At 43.1% G+C, this 23,797-nt stretch overlaps 1 protein-coding gene across 2 annotated transcripts in view; it reads right to left on the bottom strand.

The window, feature by feature from the left end:
- The window catches only part of LOC148054078 (uncharacterized), a 67,733-nt gene that overhangs the window by 27,773 nt on the left and 16,163 nt on the right, over window positions 1-23,797 (bottom strand). The gene's annotated exons all lie outside the window — the stretch shown is intronic.

The following is a 23,797-nucleotide window of genomic DNA, read 5'->3' as shown; positions in this document are numbered from 1 at the left end:
CAGTCCCATAGGGCCAGTGCAAAAGTCTAATGGAGAGTAGAGACTAACAGTAGACTATCAGGGCCTGAAGGAAGTCCCGCCACCACTGATCGCTGCCATGCCGGACGTGCTAGAACTTCAATACGAACTGGAGTCAAAGGCAGCCAAGTGGTATGCCACAACTGACATCGCCAATGCGTTTTTCTCAGTCCCTTTGGCAGCAGAGTGCAGGCCACAGTTTGCTTTCGCTTGGAGGGGCGTCCAGTACACCTGGAACCGACTGCCCCAGGGGTGGAAACACAGCCCCACCATTTGCATTTGCATTTTACCTGGTTGTAAAAGTACGTCACGTAGATGCTCACGTACCCAAGAGTCGGGCCACTGAGGAACATCAAAACAGCCAGCAGGTGGATCAGGCTGCTAAGATTGAAGTGGCTCAGGCGGATCTGGACTGGCAACATAAGGGTGAATTATTTCTAGCTCGGTGGGCCCATGACACCTCAGGCCATCAAGGAAGAGATGCAACATAGAGATGGGCTCGTGATCGAGGGGTGGACTTGACCATGGACACTATTGCACAGGCTATCCATGAATGTGAAACATGCGCTGCAATCAAGTGAGCCAAGTGGTTCAAGCCTCTCTGGTATGGAGGACGATGGCTGAAATATCAATATGGAGAGGCCTGGCAGATTGATTATATCACACTCCCACAAACCCGCCAAGGCAAGCCCCATGTGCTTACAGTGGTGGAAGCAACCACCGGATGCCTGGAAACATATCCTGTGCCCCATGCCACCTCCCGGAACACTATCCTGGGTCTTGAAAAGCAAGTCCTATGGCGACATGGCACCCCGGAAAGAATTGAGTCAGATAATGGGACTCATTTCCAGAAGAACCTCATAGGCACCTGGGCCAAAGAGCATGGCATTGAGTGGGTATATCACATCCCCTATCATGCACCAGCCTCTGGGAAAATCAAATGATACAATGGACTGTTAAAAAAATACACTGAGAGCCATGGGTGGTGGGACATTCAAACATTGGGATACACATTTAGCAAAGGCCACCTGGTTAGTCAACACTAGGGGATCTGCCAGTCGAGCTGGCCCTGCCCAATCAAGACTTTTACGTACTGTAGAAGGGGATAAAATCCCTGTAGTGCACATAAAAAATATGCTGGGGAAGACAGTCTGGGTTACTCCTGCCTCAGGCAAAGGCAAACCCATTTGTGGGATTGCTTTTGCTCAAGGACCTGGGTGCACTTGGTGGGTGATGCGGGAGGATGGGGAAGTCCGATGTGTACCTCAAGGGGATTTGATTTTGGGCAAAAATAGCCAATGAACTGAATTGTATAATGTTAATTGCTATATAATGCTGTATGTCATCACTTCTATGGTGGCTATATGCCATATCAACAGTATTACAGTAAGAATCACCCAGATTAATGAAGAATGAACTTTGATGAAACCGAGCAAAGTGCAGCAATGATAGAACCAGACAAGCACAGCAGTGATGGAACCAGAACTGGCTTCAGCATGCAACAATCCAACACCACACACCATCTCTCCTGCCCTGAAAGACTCTTATGACAAATGGAGCCCCAAGTCATGGACTAGATGAACTCAACGAACGTTTTAGAGGGATGCCCATAGACTAAGGAAAAGATATCTATGTGTAATATCAAAAGACAGGAAAAGTGGTGGTGATTAATTGGAATGTATTGGAAAGGGTAGGACCTGGACATGACGTAGATGATATGGAATAAGGGGTGGATACTGTCCTGGTTTCATCTGGGAGAGAGTTAATTTTCTTCCTAGGAGCTGGTATAGTGCTGTGTTTGGGATTTAGAATGAGAATTATGTTGATAATGCACTGATGTTTTAGTTGTTGCTAAGGAGTGCTTACACTAGTCAAGGACTTTTCAGCTTCCCCTGCCCTGCCAGCAAGAAGCTGGGAGGGGGCACAGCCAGGACAGCTGACCCAGACTGGCCAAAGGGCTATTCCATACCATATGACATCATGCATAGTATATAAATTCGGGGAGTTGGCTGGGGGACAGCGATCACTGCTCGGGGACAGCCTGGGCATCAGTCGGTGGGTAGTGAGCAATTGTAGTGTATCACTTGCTTTGTATATTATTATATTATTATATTATTATTATTACTACTATTCTATTTTATTTTACTTCAATTATTAAACTGTTCTTATCTCAACCCACAAGGTTTCTCACTTTTACCCTTCCAATTTTCTCCCCCATCCCACCAGGGCAGGGGGGAATGAGCGAGCAGCTGTGTGGTGCTTAGTTGCTGGCTGGGGTTAAACTACGACAGACAGAAATTTGCCAGAGCCACAATGCAACAGGGCGTATGGAACAGGAGTGTGTTGCTTTAGCTGAGATCAGAGCACCACTCTCTGGACAAATATTTGCAGCGTTTTCTTACCACTACACAGTACTTATTCCTGTGCAATTGTTCTTTAATATACCACATCATTTCCAGAATTGCTGAAGAGTGATGTCATATTTTCAGCACCAGCTACTTTTCTTCCAAATCTGCTTACTTTATGCAGCAACGATCTCAAGGCAGAGATCAGCAGGACTGGTAAAAACCACTGTCTTTAATTAGCCAAGCTTTTTCTGGATGTTTAGTGCTATGAGAATGATTATAGCATCTGAAAGTCTTGGCAGTTAGAGTAGAAATTTGAAAGGGAAAAGAATGCTTTTCCTTCTCACCCTTGGAGAATGACAAATTGTCGTTAGTAGAAGCAAAATGTTTTCCTTTCTCAGACTGATCCTGGAATATATTAAAAACAAATCAGAATGCAGCCATAGGTGTTGAATGGTGTACTTCTGATGTTTTCCTACATATATACATTTACTGCTGAAATGTGTGGGGAAAAAAACCCAAACAAACCAACAACTAAGCTTCACTTCTCCAGCAGTACTGCTAGTGGCACTTTTTATGACCTACCTTGAGAAAAACGATAAGATCAACAATGAAGGAATAGCACAAAGTAAAGTGGAAATCAGTTTAAAACTCAGGCTTTCTGTAGAATGAGATTTCTGCTGCACTGGATAAAGCTACTGAACTATTTGTGCATGAAGAACAGTGGTGCAACAAGTGTTCCCATGAGTACCACAGCAGTGTTTTGGAACAGAAACTTTCTTTTCAAGGATGAAAAATATGGAGGAGCAATGATGTGTTATGGGTAGCAATGCAGTACTACATCATCATGAATAGGCAATAGGAAACACATAAAAGAAGACATGGAAATAGGAGAGAGAGTCAATGAGCACACTATGATTGAGTTCATCCCATGACATGGGATGGTTTGGGAACAAAAGAAGATAATGCAGCAGTTCTTTAGTCACTGAAAAGTCATATAATCTCATTACAGTCAAGGGATGTATAACAGTTCTCCTCCTCTAATGACCTCACCCAGGATGTAAAACAGATTGTATGAGACAAAGCCTTGAACACAAAACGAAGAGCTTAAAGTTGATGTATGGTTCAGTGGATGGACAGTCAACAAGCCTGCTGGAAGTGGGGAAGTAGCATGTGCAAGCAACAGAGAAAACCTGTCTCTTTCTCTCAAGAAGACAGCAGCCATATAGGTCCATTTTAGTGCATTCCTCTGCCACACAAGCAGTAGAAAACCAATGCTGTAAGTACTGTGCATAAATGGTAACATGAGGCATGTTTTCCATCAAGCATGGCAGGCAGCAATACTGAACAGATATAATTTCATTTTCTCTTTTCTTGACAACAAGAAGCATGAAAAATGTCTTATAACCCAAGGAACATTAGCACATGTTCAATAGGACAACTGACGTATTCCAGCTGTTTATGATTACCACCTCCAAACCCTGCCCTGGTCTCATCACATAGGGTTTTACTGAAGTACTTGAAAATTTGTAGACTGGTTTCATAGGGAGACTTTTGAAGTCAATGAGGACATAAGTAAACAATGGAGGAGAAGCCATTTACCTCTGAAGATTATAAAAGAGCATATGAACAACAAGGGGCTTAAAATAACAAAACAGTATTGAAATAGGGGGGTTTTGTTGGGGGTTTTTTTGGTTGTTTTTTTTTTTTGTGCTTGTTGGGTTTGGTTTGTTGTGGGTTTTTTTGTTTCGGTAAAATTAAAGCTCATTCAAATCTCTCTCTTGGCAGTTTTTACTTTTGTACAACACAGAAGTAATGAAAAAATATTTATTCATATGTGTACCAACTGGTATGTTTTGTTTTCTTTTAAGCATAACAGAAATTTGATTCAATCTTTCTGCCTCTCTGATGAGTTTAGAAATCCTAGTTATGTAATTTTTTTGTGAGTTAACAAATTTACATGTTCCATTGTTCTCTTAGAGCTACTTTAATGTTCTGGAGCTGTATGTGAAAGGTGACCAAATCTCTTGGGATTAAGTACCCTTAGCCCCTTCTCCTCCAGCTGAATTTACCTATATGAATGAGGATCTAGCATCGCACTCCTCTCTGTCTCAGAGCTGAATCTCAGGTATTCTCAAAGCTCAGACCAGAACTGCCGAATAGATTACCCCTTTTCCCTTTCACTTTTCAGAAGAACTAAAAAAACCTTCTTGAAAAAAAGGTAACTCCATTAATAACTTAAACCTGAGGCCTGGGAAGAAAGAGTTAAAAAGATTGTAAAGGAAACACACAAACAGAAACAGACTGCAGCTGAAGCAGAATTATCTAACTTCAAACAGCAGTACCAGCTAGGTTGGATGAGACTTCTTGTAATGGCAAAAGGAACAAAACAGTACTGGTTTACCAAGAAAAGAGAGGTCCTTTCATGAGTATATGTATGGAAGCCCATGCTGCTGTGTTGTTACCCTTCCCATGTATGAAGTCTCGCTGATGCTGGAGTTTAGATGTCAGTTCCTCCCCTGTCTTCTGGAAGCTCCAAAAAGGGAGGTCCTCATGCTGTTTGACTCCTTAGGTATTTGCATTGTATATGTTTAAATGGCATAATTTTGGCCTGTGCCAGTTAGCTCTTTCCCACATTTCCCATGCAAACCATTCCAGGCCAGTGTTATAAATATCCTTACAGAGCACCCAATCTCTTGAAGCACACATTGCCCCATGAAAATTTGAGTTTTGATCATAAGAGAAATACAGGTTTTGTCTCTTAGAAGACATTTATATTGTAGGCAGAGTAAAATAAATATCCCGTAGCTAAATGTTCTTATTATTGATTTGGAAACTGAGCAAAATCTGTAAGCAAATACAATTTCATTCACTGCAACAGAGCTCTTGTCCACCCATGCTATTGGTATACTTGGACCACTGAGTCATGACCTTTAAGAAAAGAGTTTTCATGTAACCTTTTTAATTAATAATTTTAATTTAGCCATCTTTATGCAGTGTAATACAATTCCTCAAAGCAGAGAGAAATTATTTGAGATATAATTTTGGACATTGGCTCACTACAGAGCAACTTTTAAAATTCTTTATGGTAGGAAAAATTACCTGCCAGAAGAGCTAGCAAATTAACTGAAACACTAAATCCTGGGAGCTGTTAAGCTTCTCCAAGCATCACTGTGAGTCCACACCAGCTATGGATGCTTATGAAGTATTCCACATCTCACAAACTGAATTCATAGAAGGCTGGCACTGGCAATATCCCATACCAGTCTGTCACTCAGCCTCCTGTCTCCTTTTATCAGAAACTCAGCTCTCATTTAAAATGCGAGTTTCTGGCTATTTTGATTGCAAGGAAAATCCATGAAATATTATGATGTGCATAAGCCTAATTCACATAATGTGCAAGTGTAATTCAGAGACTTTGAGGTGTTTATTCAGCAACATAACACATTGATGTGTCAGTACTGTCTGTTTCTATTTTCCACAGATAAGGCAAGAAAAAAAAGGGATGTATGACAGATTACACACTTAACCATGAATATCCCATGTCATTACATGGGAGGGGAAAGTGTGACAGGTAGCATTTCCATAAAAAGAAACCAAATCTAAGGAGCTTTATAGAACCAGGGGAATATTCAATTCCCATCAAGGAGAGGCTTGACGGTGTGGGACACCAGCCTAACTGGAGTATGCTCAGTCTTACTTTGAAGACCTGCTGAAAAAATGCAAACAGAAACTCAGTTAAGTTCACATGTATGAACTCTATTTTGGGAGAATTATTTGGGGATAAGTACTTCCTTGAATGTTTTATCATATTTTACCTCCTGACATCCCTCCAAGCCAACAGCTGTTTGACATAAACATAAAGCACCTAATGTCTTTTACAGAATATTTAGTGCATGGCTGTACTTCTCCCTGAGTAGCTTCAACAAAAAAATATGACTCCCCAGCACATATATTGGAAATTGGCTGTAAAATTAAAAGCATAAACAAAGATAAAAACACAATAACAGCAGGTCAGATCTTGAAAATGCTTCTTCAGGGGAACAGTCTGAATCAATAGCAAAACAGCACTGCATTCAGTGATTTACTGATCACTAGGGCTTTGCCAGTGCCAGGTTAGAAAGGACGCTTGGACCAGACTTCAGAAGATATCTTCCCTGTCAAAAAATTTTCTCTGTGCTATAGAGTTCCTTTGACACTAAGTACATCTCTAAAATATATCATATTTGTTACCTCTGGTTTTAATGTGTTTTCACCTTACAAGACAGTTGAGAGCAGACAAAAGTTCTAGCTGTGACCTTGGAAAAACATTTGAAATGCATCTTATTAAGACCTCAGAATTTGTGAGCACAATATTATTGGGCACTGAAACCTGTGAACAGAGTATATCTAAGCACTGGACATACATACCCACAACACTCACCACCAAAAAAAACCCCAACCAACCCAAAACCCCACCCCCACCCCCCAAAAAAACCAAATCAACCAACCAACCAAACGATCTTAACAGAAGCAAGTCATGCAGTCGTTCCCTGCCACAAGAGTATTTGACTACTTCCAGACCTCCTGGGAGGTGCCTTTGCAATACATGTGGACATACACGAAGCAGCATCTCTCTTAGCTAGAGAAAGTTGGTACCAGTTAAGCTTCAGCAACACTAGTCACAGAGCTTAAGTTTCAAGCCTAAACAGAAGTGGGTAAAGATTTTCTCATTGAGGCACCATAGCTTCACGGTACTGCTAGGTTAAAGTTAGCCCAGATGTGTCCAATTCTGTTCCTCTTTTTTTTGTAGTGTGACTCAGCTGTGTTCAAGGGGCCAAGCTAGCATTTAGGAATTAAAAAAAAAAAACTAATACCAGACCTCTGATATGAAAGATATAGTAAAGAATAATAATTTATTTATTTCTTTAAACAACCTTTTTATACCTTTCCTCCAAAAGGCAGCACGTGAATGGATATAAAGATGCAAAAAGGGAATTAAAGATTATTTTTGTTTCTTCTTAAAAGCACAAATAATTCTTAGGTAACCACCACCCACCCCACACTTGCATGCATGTGAAAACCCTGGCCACAGTTCAGGCGGTGCTGTACTTGTTCCCAGAAACATCATATTGGCATAATATGAAAAGCCCGGCAAGCTTCCAAAACCCTGCCAGATCCCATAAGGTTTTTTAACTAGTAGCACAAATCTGTTAATGTGTTTAAAAGTATCCTAGGATGTTTGGTCTTTGTATTCTTATTGTGGATGCTTTTATAGCATCATCAGGAATGTTTTGGTGTTTGTTCAAGTTGTAATACTATACACAGAGCCTGACTGGGCTTCTACAGACTAAGAGGAAAAAGCAAAATTTGGCAGCAGCCCTCCTCCCCACGCAAAGGAAACCCAGCACGCACCACGGAGCATGCTGCAGTGTTCTAGGAAATGCTCCATCAAAGGATTCCTTGACATAGGACTGCTCATTTCCACAGTTTTCCCCAGGGAGCTGAGAGGTTTTTGTTACCTCTAGGGTATATTTCCAGTAAACACAAAAAAAGAGGTAGTCTTCTGACCATGTTTTCAAAACCAGCAAATGACACTGAGGTTTTTAAAGAATGACTTATCAGTTCTTATCAAGAAAAAAATAAAAATAAAAATAATAAGACATCTATAGATGGTCTTGGTGCTCCAACTCACTAGCTCCTTTTCATATTTAATTTATTTACCTAAGATGCTACAGCTAAATTAATCTTAACTAACTTTATTTAAACTCCCAACAAAAATACTAAGCCCTATTATTCCAGACAATACTTTGTCAGCCTCTCAGACTACACCAGTCAGCCCGCTGCTTTACTCCTTTGGGACACATGCTTTGCAATCCTGTTGTGCTGCACATATCATCACAGAGGCAGCGGGAGAGCCAGAAAGGTGTAAAGGGACCAAATGAAGCTGCCAGAATCATAAAGCTCAGACTTGAGGAAACAGAGCAGACTACTTGTCCTAGTTTCATCTGGGATAGAGTTAATTTTCTTCCTAGTAGCTGGTATAGTGCTGTGTTTTGGATTTAGGATGAGAATCATGTTGATAACACGCTGATGTTTTAGTTGTTGCTAAGGAGTGTTTATACTAGTCAAGGACTTCTCAGCTTCCCATGCTCTGCCAGGTGCACAAGAAGCTGGGAGGAGGCACAGCCAGGACAGCTGACCCAGACTGGCCAAAGGGCTATTCCATACCATATGACATCATGCTCAGTATATAAACTGGGGGAAGAAGAAGGAAGGGGGGGACGTTCGGAGTGATGGCGTTTGTCTTCCCAAGTAACCGTTGCGTGTGATGGAGCCCTGCTTTCCTGGGGATGGCCGAACACCTGCTTGCCAATAGGAAGTAGTGAATGAATTCCTTGCTTTGCTTGTGTGCGTGGCTTTTGCTTTATTTATTAAACTGTCTTTATCTCATCCCATGAGTTTTCTCCCTTTTACTCTTCCGATTCTCTACCCCATCCCACCAGGGCAGGGGGGAGTGAGCAAGCGGCTGTGTGGTGCTTAGTTGCTGGCTGGGGTTAAACCACAACACTACCCAAATACATTAACAGAAAGCTGTAACTGATCAAATTAAATAAAAGGAGAGGAGATAAAAAAATATTTTTAAAGCATAAGTCAGTAGGGTGCCAATAAGCAGCAGGTAGAGACAACCAGTCATATCTTAGGAGGTTGTAGAATATGCAGAAGTGCTGCTTCTTCCTTTTGGAGACAGGCAGGCCTCAGTAAGGTATCCGTTTGACATTTTTCTTGAATGTTAAGCTGATATTAAACATCACTTTTATACAGGTTGCCTTTAGAGCAAAATGAGCAACAGGAATGGTGTAATGCCATGTGCTAGGAGGAGGGAGCAGTGCTAATGTAGCAGTGCTAGAATAGAATAGAATAGAATAGAATAGAATAGAATAGAATAGAATAGAATAGAATAGAATAGAATAGAAGGCATAGACCCTCGGGAACGAGGAGAACCCACTGCTATTCCTATACGATCATTAAGCGAACTTTCTACTGCTGTAACAAAAGCAGCCTGTCTTCAAGCTATGAATGATAGGGGTGAACACGGCAACTACCCTGTCTCAGCTCCTGTAGACCCCCAATCTCATAAATCCCCTGATGAAAGCTTATCAATTGGATAACACAGACGGCCCTCACATTTATGTCCCAGTCGGCCCTCAAAGACAACTAGCAAAATTTTTTAATGGACACAGGAGCTCAAATTTCAATAATCTCAAGTTTGGATGCCCAAAGAACTTATGTTAAGCCCGGCCAATGGAGGATTAAAATAACAGGATTTACCAGCAAAAGTAAGATATGCCCTGTGACTAAAGTAAACTTGTTATTAACAGGAGAGAAAAGGATATCAAGGCACTGATTAGCGGTAGCTTCAGTGAAACAAAATGTGTTAGGCTTTGATGTATTACAAGGACGGGACTGGAAATTACTGGATGGTAGTGTTTGGTCATTTGGCCGCCTGGAGTGTCCTTGGTTAGCTGAGAGAAAATTAGCAGCTACCAGTGGGCGTCAGTTAACTGGCGTAATTCGCTTGCTGCGAGCTGCACCCATGCTGCCTGACTCAAAAATAACTAATGTCCCTCAGTATCCTATCTCTGCCGCTACTCAGACGGGTATTGCAGAGGCTCAAAACTGGGCCAAACAGAACAGAATCCAATGGGTATTCCATACTCTTTACTACCCTCAATCAAACGGAATGGTAGAAAGAGCCAATGGTTTATTGAAATGGTATTTAAAACCCCATGAATCTCATTGGGAAACTCGAGTGTGGAAAGTAGTTCAGCAACTAAATAACAGGTATGGTCCAACTGGTAGTCCAGTTGCTCGCGCATTCCTTCCCAGCGTGATGGCACCCTATGACGCTTGTAGTAAAGATAAGGGCTGGCGACCGGAAGATCACGTGCTGTACGGAAAGAGTTAAGGGTCGACCCTCCCTTGTCTCCGCCCCTTATAACATGACACACCTACTGCTGGGGGTATAAAGCCCCGGGTCGGCTGGAGATCTGGTGGGATAATCTTGATGTGTAGTGTTTGCTACACAGTGGTGACCCCGACGTGATCAGGCAACAGCGATGGAGCTCGCGGAACTCATAAAGGTACTAAAGTCGGTAACGACAAGGGTGCTCAAGCGGGGGTTTGCGGCAAGGCGGCGCCGACCTGCTGCACGTGGTGTGCTGATGGGGCTGGAATCTCCTGGGAACGAAAAGTCAACAAGTTTAGTTTCGGAGGGGACACAGGCTGGCTGGGAAGGAGTGGCCTGTGGGACACAGATGGAACCGTCGTTACTGGGGGCTGAGCCAACGGAGGAAGGGGAGGTGCAGGGAGACTATGGTGCAGCGGGAACAAAGGAGTCGGGAAAGGTGTTCCCGATACAAGTGGGGAGTTTAGAGCGGCCGCCCACGGAACCTTCGGCACCTCCTGCACCGGCGGATCTGCCACTTCCTCAATACCCCTGGGGCGAGTTGCAACAATGTGTGGAAAGGGAGCTGACTGATAGGTTGCTGGATTGGGTCCCGGGGGCCGATGTGGGATCCCAGCAGTATCGTGAACTATGTGAAGGAAGATGGCGGGAAGGAGAAAAAGAAGGCAAAACACCTGAGGACGCCCCATTGTATCCCAGTGATCGACGAGTGCTGGACACACAGAGAGCGGAGCGCAGGACATCGAAGGGGAGTGGTAGGGCTCCCCCGGCACTGTCAGTGATACCTGAGCCACCAGAGGGAACCCCTATCCCTGGGGCAATGGGAAATCAAACTGGTATTCCCTCACAGCGGAGGGAGCCTGTACATGATTACCCCATGAGCTCTGATAGCAGTGAGGGCGAAGGGGGTGACGAGGGATCCTCGATTGTTGCTCATCCGCCCCCGCTTCCAAGACGGACTAACGAGGTTTCAAGGGAACTCGAGGCATTGATCAGCCGATTGAGAGGGGTGGTGGCAAATGCGGAAAGTCTTATGCCAGGGGGAATGCCGAAAGAGAGGGCAAACGGGACGGATTGGCAGATGATTGCAAAAAATTGTGTCTTGGAAGGAGTGCGATTCCAGGCCACTCCGATTCAAGCATTTCCTATCCGAGCAGCCCCAGGTGGAGGATATGAGTGGCAACCGTTAGATGCAAAGTTGGTGAAAGAATTGGTCACAACGGTGAAAAGTCATGGATTAAATTCCCCAGAAACCCAAGTCCTACTAGACTGTGTTTTTGCAACGCCGCTTGCACCTTTTGATATCATTCAGTTGATGCGGGCCGTATTGACCCCCTCGATGATGGTATTGTTTAGGGAGGAGTGGAGGAATCGGTGCACCCAAGTTGTTATCGAGGCGCAACAGGCCAACCATCCCATGGCAGGAGTGACTTTAGAGCAGCTGATGGGTGAAGGGCAGTTCGCAACTCCTCAGGCACAGGCTCAGCGAATGCGGGGGCGCGATTTTGCTGCATCTTCGAAAGCTGCCCAGGAAGTGATACGCATCATCGCGGCTCTTGATAAAAGGGAGCCTCCATGGGTCCAAATACGGCAATCGTTAAGTGAGCCCTTCACAAAGTTTTTAGACCGGCTGCAAGCGGCGCTCCAGGTTGCTCGACTTCCTGAGCAGGCTAAGGAGGCGATATTGCTTGACTGTGCACGTACGCAAGCAAACCCACAAACTGCAGTGTTGCTAAGACAGTTACCCATAGGGACCACGCTTTCACAGATGATTCGTTATGTGCTGGAACAGGCGCAAAGTATGCAACCGGTAGTGGCTGCGGTCCATGCGGCCTGCCGCGGCGCACGACTTATGTGCCCTAAGTGTGGGGGGCAAGGACACATGGCGTGACAACGCCCTTCAAAAATAAACACCCCCGGAACAGGGGAAGGAGAGAGAGACCTACGATGCTGGCGCTGTGGGCGACTAGGCCACAGAGCTCGACAGTGCAAATCGGGGAGTCAGCAAAGGAGACCGGGCTGGGGAAACGAGAAGAGGGGATGGCTGAGGGCCGTGCCATCCCCACCTGCCCCAGTGATCAGCTCAACAGGCCCGACGACAGCAGCGCGATGTGTGGCACAGGTAGTCTCTCCTTCCCCGGGACCAGCACAGTCACCTGCGGTTCCAATGATGCAATATCCAACTCAGCTGCCTTGGGGAGATGGGAGCGCGCAATAGAGGAGGCTGGGGATAGAGCCTCCTTGTATGTGGCACTCACCCTAAACATGACCACACGACCAGAAGTAGATATTATAGTTACCCCATGGCTCCCAGAGTTGGGGGGAACACCACGCCTCGTGTTAAGAGCCCTTTTGAGATACAGGAGCGGATGTTACAGTAATCCCATCACATCTATGGCCAGATGATTGGCCACTCGAACCGAGAGGTTCGCTGCAAGGCGTGGGAGGCATGCAGACCTCGCATCAAAGCAGGAACCCAATGCAAATTATGTTGAAGGATCCGGAATCCGGACAAGCTAGGGTAGCATGGTGTAACCCCGTCATTGCTGAGTTACCCATTGTCATCTTGGGACGATGTTGCTTGCAGAAGATGAATATAGTGCTGCGTACAAATTTATCATAATGGCCACTGCCTGTGTCCGCCCATTAAAACTCACCTGGTTGACAGATAAACCAGTGTGGGTAGAGCAGTGGCCATTGACAGAGGAAAAGAGGGCGGCTGTTCGACAATTGGTACAACGAGAACTTGACGCAGGACACATCGAACCCTCTACAAGTCCCTGGAACACCCCCATTTTCGTGATAAAGAAAAAATCGGGAGCGTGGCGACTGCTACATGATCTACGCGCAGTTAATGCATGCATACAAGACATGGGTCCGCTACAAGCGGGCCTCCCTTCTCCGGCCATGATTCCACCTGACTATCAAATAGTGGTTATAGATATTAGAGATTGCTTTTTTAGTGTTCCCTTGCATGAAGAAGATAGAGTACGCTTTGCCTTTACTGTTCCTGAGCCTAACAATCAACACCCGTGCGCCAGATATCAATGGAAGGTGTTACCCCAGGGCATGAAAAACTCACCAGTCTTGTGTCAAATTGCTGTAGCCGCTGCGATACGCCCTATTCGAGAAAATTTCCCTACGGTCATCATTTTCCATTACATGGATGACGTGTTATTGGCATCCAGCCAAGAAGAGTTACTGGAAAAGGCACGCGTGCAGCTGATAGTCAGTTTGGAGCGACATGGGTTACACATTGAGCCTCGGAAAACACAGGTAGGGCGTGCAGTAAAGTATTTAGGTACTCAACTGATGCCACGAAGCATGACAGCACAATCATTTGAAATTCGGACTACAGTGACAACACTCCATGAGGCACAAAAATTAATTGGACAACTATTGTGGCTTAGAAACTTTATTCCAATATCTGAGGCAGAAATGACTACCTTATATCAACTCCTGAAAGGAGGAGATTCCCCCCTAGCTCCAAGGACTCTTTCAAGAAACCATCAGGAGATTCTTAGGACAATTATGGAGCGAGCCCAGCATTGGGGTCTCGCTCGATTTACACCTGAACAACCGGTCACTGCCCTGATTTACATGACCGATACTGCTGGCCATGGTTTACTAATTCAAAATAATGGTGAAAAAGGCTGGCCTTTTGCTTGGTTGTATCAAGGCAAACCAAAGACGGCTTTAATTTCTTGGCCAACATTATTATCCCAGCTTATTCTCCGCTGTCGGAGGCAAACTCAACACTTAACAGGGAAGGACCCGGAGGTCATCGCATTGCCCTGTTCTTTGGCACAGTGGGAGTTGGTACTTCCACAAGTGGGGCTCCTGCAAGCGGCGATAGCTGAATTTACAGGTCGTATTGAAGGTCTAAGACCACACCCCTGTGGGGAGATAATCCAGGTACTCCATTTTTTGCCAGCTAGTGCCATAGTTGAACAACCCACCGGAGGCCGCACGGTTTTTACCGACGCGTCATCGATTACTGGGAAAGCTGTCGCTACATGGCAGGAGGATGGTCAGTGGACCCACATTAGTTATCAAGATCAAGGGCAATCCGTGCAGTATCTTGAGGCCAAAGCGGTATGGATGGCTCTCACTCAATGGCCCGAAGAGGCCTTGGATCTAATCACAGACTCTTGCTATGTATATAAGTTACTGAAGAAGTGCCGATGGGCACTTGGGGCAATGTCAGAGATTGCCAGAATGTTGCTCACCGCACTGCAAATGAGAACCGCTCCTGTCTGTCCCATCCATGTTAATAGTCATAGTTCCATACCGAGTTTTCTTTCTGCTGGGAATGAAATAGCGGACAGCTTAGCAAAGAGCGTACTGGCGGTTGAAGAAACTTCTAACCTAAGGCGAGCTTTCCGCCTGCATGAGCTCCTCCACTGTGGAGCTCGCGGTTTAGCTAGGCTCGCTGGCATTACATTGCAAGATGCTCGCTCTATGATTGCTGCTTGTCCTGTGTGTTCCAAAGGTCCCCTCTGAGAGGCAGGGGTAAACCCTCGAGGGTTGCAGCCCAACCAAATATGGCAGTCTGATGTTACGATTTATGAACCCTTTAATCCGCGTAAGTATCTGCATGTCACAGTTGATACCTGCAGTGGAGTTATTTTAGCCACTATGCATGCTAAACAAAATGCTCTCTCAGTTATTTTACATTGGCAGGACTGTATGGCGCAACTTGGCATCCCACAAAAAATTAAAACAGATAATGGAGCGGCATATGTCAGCAAGAAGACAAAGGACTTTTGCGCGCGCTGGGATATTCAGTTGAGTCATGGCATTCCCTATAACAGTACGGGCCAAAGCATTGTAGAACGCGCGCACCGCACATTAAAAGAGTTACTCGACCGACTTAGGGAGGGGGAAAAGATAAGCCCAGGAACAGGGGTTTCCCCTCCCCTTGACCCTCCCTTATTTCGGGCACAGCGTCTGTTGACGACGGCACTAATTACCTTAAATCATACCATTCGAGGGAACACCTATAAAACCCACACTGCAACCCAGGCACATTTCCGTCTCGATGAGAACGAAGGGCCTTACCCTTTGGTTCAAGTACGGGACCTGCAAACCCGTGAATGGGGGGGGCCTTATTCCCTCCGTTGCTTGGGACGTGGGTATGCGTGTGTGCAAACCGAGAAAGGGACGCTAGAATGGGTACCCAGTCGAAATATTCGACCGTATAGACATTAATCAATCTATTGAGTCTTATCTTGACAGGTTACCATTTCCCTATGCATCCTGATGGTGTGGGGGAGTAATGAGGGAGCCGCGACGAACTACTGGCTGGACTGGGCAAAATCCATGAACGTAACGGATGCGTGTCTGTATAAGTCTTACCATATATCGATTATTTTACACGCAGCTTCCCCAGCAAGATCCAGAACTACTGGAGCTAAGGGAGGGGGAAATGTAGTAAAGATAAGGGCTGGCGACCGGAAGATCACGTGCTGTACGGAAAGAGTTAAGGGTCGACCCTCCCTTGTCTCCGCCCCTTATAACATGACACACCTACTGCTGGGGGTATAAAGCCTGTGTCGGCTGGAGATCTGGTGGGATAACCTTGACGTGTAGTGTTTGCTACAGACGCTCTTCCCACAGATGGTAAAAAAATTCCCCGTGACCTTTCAACCAGGGCAACCTGTCATGGTCAAACTACCCCAAATAGGCATAGTACCAGTGATCTTGACTGAACCTCGTGGCTCTCTGGCCTAGAAGGCAAAAGATAGTAGTGGCACTGAACATCGTATTAATACTAGATGGATATATCCCAGTTATTGAACATAACGGGGTAACTGGTCCAGACATGCCCTGCTGAGACTATTGTTCTTCTCTCTTGCAGGTATAATGAATAATACCACTGTAGAGATACACAATTGCTCAAATAATACCTGTATTTGTAATTTTACTAAAATTATGGGATGCGACTTTAACTATTCAGCTCCTGTCACAACCCACCAATTGCTACAATCTAACTACACATTGTATCAAGATTTATTACCTATCCCCATTGGAATGAATCTCACATTGGGAAGAAAACTGTTGCATCATGATGACCTGTGTCAGTTGCTAAAACAAGTTCAAAACAATGGACAAAGAACCCCAATTACTGTCCATCATGATGCAGAGGAGATATACCACATTCTAGAAAGAGTAAAGAAAGATGGAGAGCATCACTGGTGGGAAACTCTGCTTGGATGGTCACCAACAGCAACTGGAGCTTTGAATTTGATGTTACACCCAATTGTAGTCTTGTTAATCTTTGTAGTTTTGTGTTTATTGTTAATCCTTTGTTTATATGTCAAATTATGGTGCTTATCTCAACGTATAATAGCTATGAGTGAACATGTCGATATTAAAGAATCAGCAAATCTGATATATCAACTTATTTACCAGCCTATTGAAAAGGTAATGTCTTTACTGCCCTATATTTATGGCACAGAGGCAAGAGGTGACCGTACCATCACTCTGTGAAGTGAATTGACTGTAGTCATGGGGTGGAGAGTGTGACAGATGCACTCCTCCTGTTTGAACTAACTGAACTTTGGTCCAGGCAGATGCTCAGCAAGTAGGCCTAACCAAAGTTAATCCTATTGTGAGGCTATCAGTGAGAACTCAGCACCAAAACCAAAAAACTGGTTTGGCTGGAGACTGGGCTGATAAGTGGCCGAAACTGCATGAACACAGCAGAAAATCTGACTACAAATCAACCACTTTACGCTATAAATATCTGCAGCCATCAGAGTCCATTGAGCATTCCCTCCACAGCAGCTGACTGCACGGCGGCGATCTCCCCTTGAGTAGGGATGTCTGTCAAGGTTATCCCTCAAGGCTGAGAGATCCCTTACCTGACACCAGACACTGATGGGTTGGTAAGTGACATGTTTTGCATGCATGTCACATTTAAGATATGTATAGTAAGCTTACGTGATAATCTTTGTATCCCATACTAACTTTAAGTGTAGTAAATAGTAGAGTATTGACCGCCAATCCATCTGTACTTATTAAATATTTTACATACCTAAATTTACTGATTAGAACTCAATAAACTATCTGAGTGATCTCTGACTCTTCTCCTGTGACAAATAGAATACTTTCAGTTGGAAGGGACCTACAACGATCATCTAGTCCAACTGCCTGACCAATTCAGGGCTGACCAAAAGTTAAAGCATGTTATTAAGTGCATTGTCCAAACGCCTCTTAAACACTGACAGGCTTGGGGCATCGACCACTCTCCAGGAAGCCTGTTCCAGTGTTTGACCACCCTCTCGGTAAAGAAATGCTTCCTAATGTCCAGTCTAAACCTCCCCTGATGCAGCTTTGAGCCATTCCCACGCGTTCTGTCACTGGATACCAGGGAGAAGAGATCAGCACCTCCCTCTCCAATTCCCCTCCTCAGGAAGCTGTAGAGAGCAATGAGGTCACCCCTCAGCCTCCTTTTCTCCAAATAGCAGGACCTGTTTTGTTAAGTGTCTCCTTGTTCTGGAAAAAAAAGATACCTCAGGAAATTTACCTCAGGAAAAATACCTCAGGCCGCACATGCGATAGCAGTGCTAAAGTAACATGTCCTGGCTCATTCTTCTTGAATTGGGACCAGGCACCAAATAAAGACTACCTTGTACAAGTGCTGCAGAACAATGCATTGGCTCCCACACTGAAACTTTCCTACTTTACTTACAGCATCCTTGGAGATATTAAAAACCTGACTGGACATGGACCTGAGCAATGTGCTGTAGTTGACCCTGCTTTGAGCATGGTGGTTGGATCAGACAATCTCCAAAGACCCCATCCAATCTCAATGATTTTTCTGTGAAAATATTGTTTTAACTGACATTTCTCTTAAAACCTCACTACCTGGCATCATGTGGTTATACAAAACTCACCATTTTCATGTTCAGTACTGTTCTCATACCCCTAATGAGACAGAACAGTTTGAAAAAGAAATTAAAATTCACTTTCATGAGTCAAGAACCTGAAAAAATTAAAATTATTAAAAAAATAAAATTTTGTTAAATTTTATGATTTAAGATTACAAGGTTTCTGACTCAAGATTTCTGAAATCTTAAGATTCACAACATTAGTACTAAGGCAAATTTCCCCTTAACTAGTATAGACACAAATCAGAAATTTTACTTAAGACTGAATAGAGGAGACAATTACATAAAAAAGTGTGTAAAACAGATGTAGGATACTCCAAAGCCTAAATGGGAGCAGATGTTTTAAACAATGCCTGATTATATGAGATTTGTTGTCCCTTATGTTAGACTGTCCTCTGTTCTTGGACAATCTGTAAACACTAGCCTTTTTTTAATATTAGCTTTTAAGAAGAAAAGGGAATAAATACACAGATGATTAGGACCTGTACAACAGCAACACTTGCTTGTTATTTAAAGATGGAAGTTCCACATCTGTTTGACAGCTGTCCTGCTCTTCTGTTTACTTGAAAAGCATGTACATTTGACAGTCATTCACAGACTGCTGCCTAAAGAAGAGTATCCTAGGGGATTTCAAACTGCCTCTTTATTCTGACATAGGGCTTTGCAATTCTTTACAAGCAGGTTACTTCAGCTTAGAAGCAGCTTGTAGAACCTGCGGTGTCAAGGTAAGAGAAGGATATGCTCTACAACAGTAGATAAATTCATGAGTTAGAAAAGGCTTTGTGAGAAAAATTAACTACTAGTTATCAAAAGCAGTTAATTCAAACCCTTAAGCACCAAAGGTGCTCTTTGTCTTTGTTCCCATTGAATTTAGTAACTCAGAGACTACAAACAGCATGATAAATAGCTAATAGAGGGGTGTCCATCTTCTCTTCTTTGTGTTTGGAAGAGTAGCATTTTATCTTTAGTGGTCAGATAGAAAGCAGGAAAGTGTCAAATACCATCAGCTAATCTCAGGTGTTCAAACATCATATGACCCCAGAACAGGTGCCCATCTTCTAGATTTAAGATTCTAGGAATTACATTTTCTAGTTTTCTTCCACAAGCCTTGTGATTTAGAGGGGTCTGTCTTTTGCTTTTGTTTTTTGATTGCAATAACCATGCCTTCCCCCTTTTTTCACTCTCAGCCACTGCAGCTGGCCTGCCCAAGGAACAAAACCCTTACAAAATTCTGCAAGGTTGAAGATAAGACTGTAGTGGGATAGATTCCAGTTAGTTCCACCTTCTCAAGTCCTCAACCTGTTTTTCAGCCAGCAACAACAAAGCCATTCAGCCCAAGGCAAGGTAATATCTTTTCTGCTAAAGGCCACAAATTGTATTGAGCGTGGTAGGACTCAACAACTGTTTTACTTACAAATATGTTAATAACATTATAAAATTTCTCTTATTCTTTTTCCCCTAAACATTGCTGCTTCCCACAGTCACTCTCCCAGCAGTACTTCAGCTGCTTAGATTTCTCAATTTTCTGTTTCCTTTCTAGAAAGCCAGATGTCTTATTAAACTAACAGATGCAACACAGTCTTTTCAGCTGGTAGCATCACATGCATGGTAGGTAGCTTGGACTAAATGATGCTCAAGGACAGTCATCAGAGCTACCATATCAAGAATCTAAAAAGAATTGTACTATTTGTGTGTCATTTGGACCACAACTACTAAAGCCAATGGTTATCACAGTTTCTCATTTCTCTGTGTAGGAAACATTTCTTCTTTCTTCCAGGAGTCCCTACTCCTGGATCCAAAAAGACAACCTCTGCTCATATAAGAGATTATGCAGACATCTCCCACTGTAGCATTGCTCCTCTTTGAGAAACAGGGTCTTTAAATCAGTTTGGAGACCTGTGAGTAAGTGGGAAATGAGCTGTGGTCCAGAGACTTACCTTAATACCTTCTGCTTCTACTAATTCTGAAGAGAATGAATCCATCAGAACTTACATAACATTTTTCAGAGTTCACTGTGCTCAAGACATGTCTTTGAAGGCAGAAATACCAGATGAGTCACCTAGGCCATCAGTATACTAATGGGACCAGATCATGTGGAAAATAAAACATGTCTACAGATCCAGGCTGTTCACCTGACATCCCACTGATCATTCTGATGAATCAGATGAGTTTTAGGAAGTCTGTTGTATTAATTTGTCTAATTTTAGTTTCTGTGAATTTTGATTAAAGTAAAAAACTTGAGATAAAATGCAGGCATACAATATATATCACACAAGTTTGTATAATGACTTGTTTATGAAGTAAACAAAGTAATCATTTAAGCTCCCAATAGCTACTGCTCTGATGTCATCTCATTACTTAAAACACTTAAACCAGTTGCAAAACATTTCTTGTAACATCAATCAATTAATAATAAATACTTATAATCCTTTCCAAATTACAGTGCCAGAAAGTTAAAGACAAAGTTAAAGTTAGCTTCTTCATTCATGTCTAGAGACATAATGAATAAAGGGCTTTTAAGAGTTAATAAAGAAATCAGAGAGGGAAACTGTAGCTCTGCAAGCTATTTCACCATTTCCCCTCCCCTCATCTGGATTGGATTGTATTAGTGTATGAGTCAGCTAATTATGAAAGACTTCTCTGAAAGGAATTAGATGAACCCAGCTGTTAACAGAAACAGATCTTGTGACCTGGCAGAGTTCCCATCATGGTCCAAATAAAGCCCACTCAGATGTGACCACTTCCTTTACTGTAACTCAAAAAACAGAGCAAAACATCAGCTAAGCATCTTTCCAGTGTTCCTGATGGACAGGGAAGTAACCTTTCCAGTTTATCATTTGCTACTCTGATGAATCAAATCATATGTGGCACTAGACCGAGAGATAAACTAGTTTTATATTATTGAGATCAAAGTTATGGTTTTGCATTAAAATATGATTTTCATATGTCTGTTTACTATTGTCTTCAAAAAATGACCAGGACCTCTCTCAGATGGACTAAGTAGGGATTTTAAAGTGGCAAGTCTGATGATGAAGTTACCTGAGAGCACCTCAGCTGGACATTAAGGGTTGTAAGGTTGTCTGAAGGCACTATTATCCCAAACCTGCTTTCCAGCTTTAGGATTTTTGAAACTAAATGCACCTGGTGCACTTCACCACCTGGTGAAATGATTCTGCACTTTGGTTACTGGATCTGATCTCAGATTCTTTCATGTTAGTTTCTAGATTCTGCTGACTTCAGTCACCATTGAACTGAAATCACGCTATAGTTCAGTGCTTTGCAAGAACGACTGGAAAAATATGAAGCTTTAGTTGGTTTTGTCTCTGTGAGTCAAGCCAGTAGCCTTAGAGATTAGCTTCACAATAAACCCAAGCTATGCTATAGCTCAATCACAGATTTGCAAACCTAACTCCCTGAGGCTGAGATTGAGGTCATATAAGTTGTAACCTGCACACTAAATAAGCATTTAATTAATTTAGCAAGTCAGATGTGTCAGCAGAACTGGCCAGTTATCTGTACAGACAAGTTATATCACTCACACCTGGTTAACATCAAGTAAAAGAGCTTGGGGAGGAAACAAAGTGAGAAGTAGAGGTAGAAACAAACTCCAGGCATCAACAGCTAAGCCAAAGCATCTTTTCACAAACCACTCCAAAGCTATCAGAGCAAAAGAAGATACACCTCTCTAGCCTATATAGCTACTTATCCTGAATTAACTATATAGCTTAATGTATTATTAGTGGACCTTTGGCCTATTAAAATTCAAAGTAGACAAGGCTAAATTGGTCACACGGATCTCTAGAAATCTTGCTGGGAAGTTCATTTTTGGAAACTGAGATCTTCTATTTAGAGGAAATAAGTGGTTTTAATGCACTGTTTTTGCAGTGGGACCCAACAGTGTGAGAATATGGAAATCAATTAACTCTCTCTTAGTAATTCAGATTACAAACTGACTTTCAAAGCCTGAAGGATTAGCTTTACTTATAGTACTAAACATATGGCCAAATTCTCCTCTTTCTTATGCTAGTGAAAAAAAAAATCAACAAGTACTATAAAGGAAGGCAAAAATTGACTTCTTACAGGACTCAGAAAATAAAAGCTATTTTAAAAGATTCAGTGTATCCTTACTAGTCTGTAATCATGTTCACCTATATTAGTATTGCTAAGTGGGGGGGGGTGGGGGTGGTGTTTTTTTAATTTTGTTTTTTAACTTGACCATTTAATAGTTTCCCTTATCTTTTTAACCTTTTTCTTACCTACCTACCAAGTTGGTCTACTCTATTTAAATTTTCCAGCAGATTTCACATATATTTATTGAGCTCTTTAGTTACATTTGACCTAATATATATATTTTCTTTCTGTTATTTCAAGTGATACCCCCCCATGAGATTAACTGATGTGATGATTTACTTACATTTGGTTAAATGTCTATTTCCCTGGCCTTGAAATTATCCAGGAGAATGATGCATTTTCATTGTTAGGTCATGATTTCTAGTGAAGACACTGAATAACATGTCTCCTATTTATTTCATTGATTTTCTGCAACTAAATCTAAATTAATGCCTGTTAGTGCTCTCCAAAGTGTACTTAGAATCAGGTAGTGTTTTCTGATGTTTACTTTTCAATATGTGCAATAAATTTATTGCTGTAAAATTCTATTTATATTGAAAAATACTATTTATCCTTTATGTTTGTATTATAGCAAGTTCCTGTGAGGGAATGCTCCCTGGTAAACCAAACCAGAGACAGAGTTGGAATCAAAGCAGTTTCAAATCTGATAAACATCTGTCACTTTTACTATTAAGTGTAGTGAGCCTTGTAAACAATTTATTGCTTTTCATTTGTTGGAGGAAATAAAATTCATTATTAAAATGTTCTTATTCAACCTAAAATGAGTTTCTACCAAAAATTATGAGAGAAAAAAAGGTTTAAAAGTTTATTTTGGATAGAATCTAATGAAATGAGTAGTCTCACTTCAGGATCTTTCTGTGTGAAAGTTCAGTTTCCCAGTGGGTCCCTGGAGGATGTATTGGCTGTACCTAGCTCGTGCCTGTATTAGGTTTGCGTGGCAAGGTTTTGGTAGTGGGGGGACTACAGGGGTGGCTTCTGTGAGAAGCTGCTAGAAGCTTCTCCCATGTCCAATAGAGCCAGTGCCAACCAGCTCCAAGACAGACCCACTGCTGACCAAGGCTGATCCAATCAGCGACGGTGGTAGCACCTCTGTGATAACATATTTAAGAAGGGGAAAAAACTGCTGCGCAACAGCAGCCAGAACAACTCTGCAGACACCAGGGTCAGTGAAGAAGGAGGAGGAGGAGGAGCTCCAGGCACCAGAGCAGAGATTCCCCTGCAGCCTGTGGTGAAGACCATGGTGATGCAGGTTGTCCCCCTGCAGCCCATGGAGGTTAATGGTGGAGCAGATATCCACCTGCAGCACGTGGAGGACCCCACGCCGGAGTAGGTGGGTACGCCCGAAGGAAACTATGACCCCGTGGGAAGCCTGCGCTGGAGCAGGCTCCTGGCAGGACCTGTGGACCCATGGAGAGAGGAGCCCATGCTGGAGCAGGTTTGCTGGCAGGACCTGTGACCCC

The sequence above is a fragment of the Nipponia nippon genome, unplaced genomic scaffold (genome assembly GCF_047370975.1).
Source record: "Nipponia nippon isolate SJK-2023a ecotype South Korea unplaced genomic scaffold, ASM4737097v1 scaffold_34, whole genome shotgun sequence".
NCBI lineage: Eukaryota > Metazoa > Chordata > Aves > Pelecaniformes > Threskiornithidae > Nipponia > Nipponia nippon.
This window is presented reverse-complemented; position numbering and strand designations above follow the sequence as displayed.